The 7500-nt window shown below is 33.4% G+C and overlaps 1 long non-coding RNA gene across 1 annotated transcript in view; it reads left to right on the plus strand.

The window, feature by feature from the left end:
* The first annotated feature begins 113 nt into the window (after positions 1-113).
* Positions 114-7500, plus strand: part of LOC118765872 — a 26526-nt gene continuing 19139 nt past the window's right edge. Inside the window, exon 1 of the long non-coding RNA XR_005001769.1 lies at positions 114-326. This is a non-coding gene — a long non-coding RNA (uncharacterized LOC118765872). The remainder of the gene's footprint in view (positions 327-7500) is intronic.

Here is a 7500-nt window from a genome sequence, read left to right on the forward strand (position 1 = left end):
ACCACCCTTATTCCCCCAAACAAAGAGACCGTACATCCACAAAATTACAGACCAATGGCATGCCTCTCAAGGTACCACAAAACCCTAACATCAGTCATCTGAACCAGCTTATAAAGCACTTGGAAAACAACGATATTTTACCAGAAGAACAAAAAGGGTGCCGGAGAGGGATGTATGGCTATAAGGAGCAACTTCTGGTAAACCGAGCCATTATAGAAGACTGTAAAAGGAGAAAGACAAACCTGAACGTGACTTGGATTGATTACCACAAGGCATTCAACAGTGTTCCACACTCATGGATACTGGAATCTCTCCACAGTAATAAGGTCGCCCCACCATTACTAATGGCAAACTGGAAAGCCAATATACCATTAAAAGATGACTCGCAAGTTATTAAAACCTACCTTATACCAATAAGAAGAGGGATTTTCCAGGGAGACTCTCTGTCACCTCTGCTTTTCTACCTTTCTCTAACTCCGCTAACAAACTTATTAAACCAAACCACCATGGGTTATAGGTGCCATGGACAATAAATAAACCGTCTCCCGTATATGGATGACCTAAAACCTTTCGTTAAAAGCACCATGGAATGGAAACCTTATCGAAATTGTCCAAAGTTTCAGCAATGATATTGGAATGAGCGTGCATGGAGCTGAATAAATGTGTCAAAGTCACACTGAGAAGAGGCAAATTATTCAGCACAGGAAACACTGCACTCGACATAGATACAGAAATTAGAGAATTAGACTACAACCGCCCATACAAATATCTAGGAATAGAAGAAACAGCTAAAACGCAATACACAGAAATGAAAGCGAAAATTAGGAGAGAGAATTACAGAAGAGTTAGACTAATATGAAACACTGAACTTAATGCTAAAATAAGATAATAGAGATAAACACGCTAGTCATACCAGTCATAAATTACAGCTTTAACATAATAAACTGGAAGATCAGTGAATTTAGTGACCCAGATCGAAAAACCAGAAAACTACTAACGGCGTATCGAAGTCACCACCCCGAAGCACACGCAGAAAAAAATATATCTATTCCGATCAGAAAGAGGCCGTAGCCTGACACAAATAGAGAACTGCTATATAGTAACAACAGTTGGACTAGGAAAGTATTTAGAAGCAAACAATGCAAGACTACTGCATGTGGTAAAGCAACACAAGAAAAAGAAAACGCTTTTTTCATGCACAAGGAGGAGACAAAATCCCAAACAGAAACAAACTACACTGACACACTGACCTCAGATGATAACATAGAAGAAAAGGTGAGAGAGAAATAATACAAAGGGAAAACTGAATTACAAGAGAAACTGAAGAAGAAATGGAGAGAAAAATCCCTTTATGGCCAATACCCTGCAAAGCTTGACAGAGAGGAAGTGAGCCAAAGTAAAAGCCAACAATGGCGCAAAAGCTCTGGACTAAAAGCTGAAACAGGACTGATTCTCACTGCACAAGACCAATGCCTCACTACAAACAATTATAAAATCAAAATAATGAAAACAGGCCTCAACATCAAATGCAGAATGTGTAACCAGCACAATGATATAGTTGACCACATCATCTCGGGCTGCCCAGTCCTTGCCAAGTCTGAATGTATATACAAACACGACAAAGTAAGCAGTGATATCTACTGGACAATATGCCAACATTACAACATCGAAACTGACAACAGGTGGTATAAGCATGTGCCAAGCAAGGTACAAGACAACGACCAGGCCTCAATCATCTGAGATATGCCGGTTATAACCGACAAAGAAATAAAGCTGATCACCCAGACATAGTAGTCAGGTTTGGGGTAGAAATCACCTGCTTACTGATAGACATTGCTGTCCCTTCTGATCAAAATATTGTCAAAAAAGGAGTGGAGAAATTGTCAAAGTACAAAGACCTCAAAATTGAAGTATTGAAGATGTGGAGCATACCTCATCTTCTCCCATTATTCTATTCTTTTGCTCTTTCGTTTTCTCTCTTACTTTCTCTTCTCTCACTATTCCATCCTTCTACTCCTTCGTTTTCTCCCTTCTTTTCTCTTATTCTTTTACCTCCCCTTTTCCTCTCTCTCTTTTTTCTCTCTTATCCTGTCTTTAAATCTTTTCCACTCCCCTTCACAGTTCTCTGTCTGTTACTCTCTCTCCCTCATTCTTCCTCCTTTGCTTAGCTGGCCCCCACGTGACCATCGGCCATTTTTCTTTCTTCTCCTAACTTGTGTTTCTTTCTTTCTTCCTGTTTCAGCTGGACAGGGAAGACGTATTGTTCTCTGTCTCCTGTCCAGACATGTTTCTTCGCGTTCGCCAGCACAACCTCGTTTAGGTCTAGCAGCCAATCCTGTTTCTTTTCCCTGTCCTGTTTTTGTTACCAATCTTGACCTTCCGTAAGATCGCAAATTTGATTTAATTTGCTTTGTGGGAGTAACTGTTTTATCGAAGACGTATGTTGTCGTGAATTGCTCGAAATACAGATTAGAAAAACAGCCGACAAATGATGAAGGGTCATTCTTTGTGTTGCTTGTCTTGTTTCCATTTGCTTCTTCCGTTGCTTACAAAAAAGTCCTTATTCCATGTCTTCGTACTTTGTATTTTTTGTTGTTAATGTTTTGTGACGTCCTGTGCCCACATGTGCATATGTATATACGTATACATGTAATTATGTACGTATACGTATGTATATATGCATATATATATATATAATACTATATTAATATATATATATACATATATATATATATATATACACACACACACACACAACACATATATATATATAATATTATAATATATATATATATATATTATACAATTTAATGAAGACTATATTTTTTATGAGCTACTAAAAGTCTCATTCAATGAAAAAACATCTCAGACAGTATTTTTATTCGTAGCTCATAAAAATATATAATGTGTTTATTAAATAAAATTTATCTCCCATCAGGAGTACTTTTTTTTTGTTAATCTTACCATCACGGAACAGTGCACTGCATATATATATATATATATATATATATATATATACTTGTGCCTTGAGGAAGCCTTTTGCATTCTGCTACGTAATGATAACTTGGTATTATGGGGATCATTGTATGATAAGAGAGGGAGAGAGGGAGAGACAGACAGACAGAACATAGTAGTGTTGAGCCACGGAACACTGGCAATGTGTCACACATGGCTTCTCTTAACGAAATACTGGATCTAAATAATTTTCCGTTAAGAGATAAAAATTAGTTCTGTTTGACAAAAGCAGGGAAGGATACAATTGCTGAACGTCCCTCTTGTTTCAATCCAATCCCGACCGAACAGGAATTTTAATTTGTATGTATGTCCGTTTTTATATATGTGTATGTGTGTATGTATGTATGTATGTATGTATGTATGTATGTATGTATGTATGTATGTATCTATGTCATTCAGTTTATTTCAAGATTTCTTGCCAATAGAGAAAGAACCAGTTTCTAACCTAGACCCAAGGCTCCTTCATTGGAATTTCAACATCAACAAAAGGGTATTTTATTCTGTATGATAAATTTCTGGAAAGTTTTACAGATTTTATATTTCCAGTGATGGATTGGATCTGTAACTTCGAATTAGCTTTCTCCTTTCTAGTTTCGAGAAGTTTAATTTCTCAAGATTGGTATTTAGGCAGTGCGTTACATATCCCAGGGCCCCAATAATTACAAGTATAAACCTGAACTTGTAATCTGGATAGAGTAACTGCAGATTTCTCAATAGTTCAGCAGAGGTGTTCTCTTTTTCACTGATCTTCAGCTTTATGTTAACATTCGCTGGGCAGCTAATTTCTACAACTGTGCACAGTTTCTCTTCTCTATCCCAAATCATTATATCAGATCTTCACTGGTGCATTCCACCAGGTTTCCTTTTTATTATGAGTGGCTATGTCTTCAGCTATATTGTGAGTTCTTATTTATTTGTCGACGGGAATATCCGTCAGTAATTACTCAGGGTAGGCAGTTTCTGACCTTTATGTAGTAAAACACACACAAAAAGCACGAAATAGGAGTGCGACTGAGTTGAAGGCAGATTTACTTCTGACTTTATAGCACGTAAAGAAAACAGTGTTGTAGGAATGTACACAACAGATGTACTACATACACCAATACTATGCGTAGCTTAAATAATGAGCTTGAAAAGCAGGGGCGAATTATGCCTACCTTCTCTACAAAATAAAATACTTTGTATTTTATGCATAGTAATCAGAGTAACCTTCATAATTTTATTGAATTAGGTGCATATTTTGCCATAAAAGGAAAATGTTGCGATTGATCTGTTTTATTTAAAGTAGACACTGCTTACCTTGCCTGTCTAGGCGCCATGTCGCGGATATATATAAAGATCCACTCGTATATCCGTCAGTAGAGGAGGTATAATTATCCAAAATGTTAGTAGAGAAGGTACTTCTTACGCGAAAACGATTGATAAGACTGGCCGTGATGGATATTTAATACATTTCGTATAATCTAATCTATTATCTATCTATCTATCTATCTATCTCTATCTATCTATCTATTATCTATCTATCTATTTCTATATATATATATATATATTATATATATATATATATATATATATATATATGCATGTGTGTGTAGGTATATATATATATATATATGTGTGTGTGTGTGTGTGTGTGTGTGTATATATCAGGTCATCCCATAATTTTTGTCCGAATTTTGATTAAAGTAAGCAAGTGATCAAATGTTATATTTAATTGAAATTTAATCATCAATGTACTTCCTCTGATTATCTATGACTTCCTTCCATCTATTTACAAGCTTTATAATCCTTTCAAAGCGAAGAACTCTGAAATGTCAGTTTCGACCTCCTCCTTGCTCGTGAAAGTTATGTCCCCCAAATGATTCTGTAAACTACGAAACAAATGGTAGTCTGAAGGATCAAGGTCGGGAGAATAAGGTGCATGAGAAATATTTTCCCAACGAAGCCCTTCGATCTTCTGTGATGTGATCTTTGCAGTGTGGGGTGGCGTATTGTCCTAATGAAATGACACTCATTTTCGATTCATTAAAGCGGGTCTTTTTTTCTTCAAAGCTTGGTACAAACGCTCTAATTGCTGACAGTAGACGTGAGTATTGATTGTTGCATTAGGTGGTAGGAATTCACAGTGAATTACTCCTTTGGAATCTAACCAGATTGAGAGAAGTACCTTTTTCCCATGAAGTTCCCTTCTCGGTTGTGGTTGAGCCTTTTCCCTTTTACCAAGCTACTGTTTACGACGTTTAACATTTCAATAGAAGATCCATTTTTCATCATCAGTCACAAGTCTATCCCAAAAGGGTGAAATGAGTTCGCTAGAATGGAGAGAAGAGCAGATGTCAACTCGAGATTTGCGGTTGCTTTCGGATAATTAATGAGGCATCCATTTTCCTGGTTTAGAAACCTTTCCAAGTTGTTGAAGATGACGATGAATAGTTGTATGGTTTGAACTAAGCTTTATTGCCAATTCTTCAAGTGACAATGCAGGATTTTCTTCAAGAAATGTCTCAAGGAACTTATCATCAAACTCAACTAGACGTCCTGTTCGATCTTCATCTTCAAAGCTGAAATCTCCACTTTTGAATTTTGCAAACCATCTTCTGCAAGTTCCTTCATTCAAGCATTCTTTCCCATAAACTGAGTGTATGTTTCAAGTCGCTTCAGCTGCAGAGTTTCCTTTTTTGTACTCATAAAGCATTATGTGCCTTAAATGCTCTTTGGATACTTCCATGTTAGAAAGAGTTTTAATCAAAGAAAGTTTAATTGTATTATTCTGTAAAATAATATTTAATTAGTTTAAATGTACACAAATGCATAAAAATAACTTTTTAATTCCATAAGGCAATCCAAAATACTATTAAATTTCATTCAATTTTAAAAAGGTAACTCGGACAGAACTTATGGGATGACCTATATATAATAAATTATATAAATAAATATAATATATATATATATATATATATATATATATATATCTATATATATGTGTGTATTGTGTGTGTGTGTGTGTGTGTATGTATATATAATTATGTATACATATATAAGAGTATATATATAAATATATATAATATAATATCAGGATATATAAACATACATACACACATATATATATACATATACATATGTAAGTACATGCAATGTATATTTAGCTATCTGTCTACCTATGTATGTATGTATGCATCTATGTACGTATATATATATGTCTTCATGAGTGTGTGTGTATGTGTTGCATAAATATAAACATGAGATTTGAAGACAAACTAGCATTGAGCTTAAAACGCAATATATGACAACGGGTAGAAAGTAGAGAAGATAAATAAGACGGAGGAGACGCGTCAGAAATGTTCCTGAGTTCAATCCTAATTAACGAAATTTTGTAAATGCAACATATAATGAAGGACAGAGCTCGTGCCATCGAACCGAATTCTGTAGAAAAAATTTAGAACGAAAACTGAAAAACTGAAAGAAAAAAAATGAGGTTAACAGCCTGAAAACATTTTTCCATCAGTGCTAATAATAAGTGGTTTCGAAAAATATAATTTACGTATAGAAAATCATTTCACTTAAAAAAGCAATGAAAACATTACAATAACGAGAATAATAATGATGATAATAATAATAATAATAATAATAATAATAATAATAATAATAATAATAATAAATAATGATAATAATAGATGACAACAACAACAATGGCAATAATAAATTATAAGTTTTACTTGCAACAATTATTCTTCAAGAGTTATATTTTCCCTTTGCATCTCATTATACTACGTAATATATAAATATGTACATATATACATACATTTACATATGTGTGCGCGTGTGTGTGTTTGTGTGTGTGTGTATAAATATAGGTATATATATATATAATATATATATATATCTATATACATATATATTCATTTACTTATATACATACTCATACATACACACACACACACATATCTATACTCATACATACATATATGCATATAGGTATGTGTATACATACACAGATACCTGCACACATATACACACACACACACACACACATATATAAACATATATATTTAATAAACAAATACAAAAGTAATAAGTAAACACATAGATAATTTTAAAGGCAAACACTTTACAAAAAATACAAAAAGACAATTTTTTTAAAGAATGAAACAAAAATCAAAATCACTAAAGAACTGGGAAAACAGAGACAACAACATCACGAACAACAACAATCTCCTGGAAAAAATTATGCGTTATTTATACGTTATCTTTTCAAAATAATTAAATATATTATATATATGAATCTCATCGTCTCTCTGTCCCTTTCTCTCTGTGTATATATATAAATATATATAAATATGTTATATATATATATGTTAATATATATATATCCATATATATGTTATATATATATATATATATATATATATATATATATATATATATATATATATGTATATATATGTATATATTATAATATATGTATATATATGTATATATATATAT

The sequence above is a fragment of the Octopus sinensis genome, linkage group LG14, assembly GCF_006345805.1.
Source record: "Octopus sinensis linkage group LG14, ASM634580v1, whole genome shotgun sequence".
NCBI classification, from domain to species: Eukaryota; Metazoa; Mollusca; class Cephalopoda; order Octopoda; family Octopodidae; genus Octopus; species Octopus sinensis.